Here is a 2,369-nt window from a genome sequence, read left to right on the forward strand (position 1 = left end):
ATCAAGGATATTATTTAGCAGCTAGATTTGTCATACAATAGCTTAAAATGCAGAATACATGGAATTCATTCCAAATATAAAATATTTTTGTCCCTCTAGCCATCTCTTGCTTCATTTGTCTTGAAAAATGTTATTCCCTTTTCAGTGTTTCTGAGATCATGTCAAGTATCTGAACATTTCTATACATACTTTCTTTTATTTTCACACTCTGCCCAAGGTCACCTATTAACTCAGAAAGGAAGAGAACCATTACACCAATGTTCAGATAACTCTTCACTGAGGCATTACCTGTTATGCATTTCACTTCTTAAGGTATTAAAGTATATCATATTTCTTGGATATTCCTTTTGTGATGAAGAATTTCTCCATTTGAAGAGATTCATCATTATGGAATATCACTTCCTAGCTTTTAATAAAACACCTACAGGAAAAAAATATTACATGTCATGAAATTAGAAAATCTCTTGTTGAGAGAATAAAAAGGGATAAACTTGTTGTTTAATAAAAACAGCCAGAGAAAAAGATCTTAAATGCTAAACAAAAGCCATGAAATGAAACTAATGAACTAAATTATCTGTAAACAGGAAGTTCTCCTATTTTTGTCCATTACTTCCATAAGCAATTTTTCACCTTTTTTAAATAGCTACTAGAAAATACATGTTTCATGTAGCTTTTCTTTCTTCTATTCTTATATATAACATATAAATATTGATCTATAATTGCCACTTAAGTTAACATAACAATCAGCATAAGAGGATAAAAAAACAGGAGTGAAAAATTTTCTCTATAAAACCACCTAGATATTTTAGAAAAGACATAATGCTTAAAGCACTTCACTGCTTAACAGAAGGCTGGTAGTTAAAACCCATCAGACACTCCTCAGAAGGAAGATTAGCAGTCTATATCCATAGAGATACTGCCTCAGAAACCCAAGGAGGGGTCGCTATGAGTCAGGATTGACTCAATGGCAGTGAGTTTGGTGTGTGTGTATGTATGTGTGTATATATATTATCTATATATATATAAAATACACACACACACACACACATACATACAAACTAATTTTAGATAAATGACTCAAATATTTCTCCTTCAAGCAAAATTGAATTAATGTATAAATACCAGCCACTAAATTTAATTAAGGAGCTCTGGTGATGCTGTGGTTAAGACATTGGGCTGCTAAACAACATGTTGACAGTTCAAACCCACCAGCTGTTCTTCACAGAAAGATGAGCCAGTCCATTTCCATAATAATTTAAAGCCTTGGAAAACCTATGGGACATATATGAGGTGGAATTGACTTGAGGTCAGTAGATTTGGATTTGGTTGAATTAAATTGCAAATATTGACTAGTTACTGAAAGTATTTACACACTTCTCCTTAAATCATTTTGGGCCATAAAATGATCAAACTTGCATCAAGCTAGACAGTAACAAAATTATATAACAAAATTAAAAAAAACACTCAAATTCTTTTTGGTACTAAAATATCTCATGTTTCTGTGTATTGGTGGAGGCTATGGCTTTTTAGTTATTTTGAAACACACAATTGCAAGTTTTTGTTGTTGTTTGCTGCTATTTAGTGAACTCCGACTCATGGAGATTCCATGTATAACAGAATGAAATGTTGCCTGCCTCTGGGCCATCTTCATGTTATTTGATATATTTGAGCTCATTGTAACTATTGTGCCAATTCCTCTCAAGAACAGTTTTCTTTGTTTTCAATTGTAATTGCGAGTTACTTGGTACAATTTGGAGAGCTCCTTGCTGATATTTCCAAAATGATATTTATGTTCATCAGAAATTTTTAAACCAAATAATGCAGAGAATATTTTCCTTTAAAATTTAAACAATAATCCATTTAATATGCTATTGTGATATTCAGAAACATGCAGAAAAAAATAGAGGAAAAACAAAGTATTGAATACTAGAAACCACTTACCACATGAAAGCCCCCCCCCCACATGCATAGGTAAAAAATTTACAGCATCATGATGAGATGTTGTTGCTATATTCATGTAAATTATCTCTATAGGCTATGTCAGTTTCCAATTTCTATGTTATTTTGAGTGAAGTAAACTTGAATAATAAAAGTATAAATAAATTAAAAATGACATATTATGACATCACGAGCCAGATCTTCATGTCTCTCTCTTCTCTCACTCACCAAAGCATGTTGGTATTTGGAAATTTTATTTTACATTATTTTTTAATTTTTTTTGTGGTGAAAACATATACAACAATATATTTGCCCACACAACTTCCACATTTACAGCTCAGGGATACTGATGACTTTTTTAATGGTGTGTCATAATTATTGCTATCCTTTTCCAAAATATTCCACCCCAATTAGCATAAACTCAATGTCCT

This window comes from Orycteropus afer, unplaced genomic scaffold (assembly GCF_000298275.1).
Source record: "Orycteropus afer afer isolate SDZICR_OR568_19922 unplaced genomic scaffold, OryAfe1.0 scaffold00115, whole genome shotgun sequence".
Classification (NCBI taxonomy): domain Eukaryota; kingdom Metazoa; phylum Chordata; class Mammalia; order Tubulidentata; family Orycteropodidae; genus Orycteropus; species Orycteropus afer.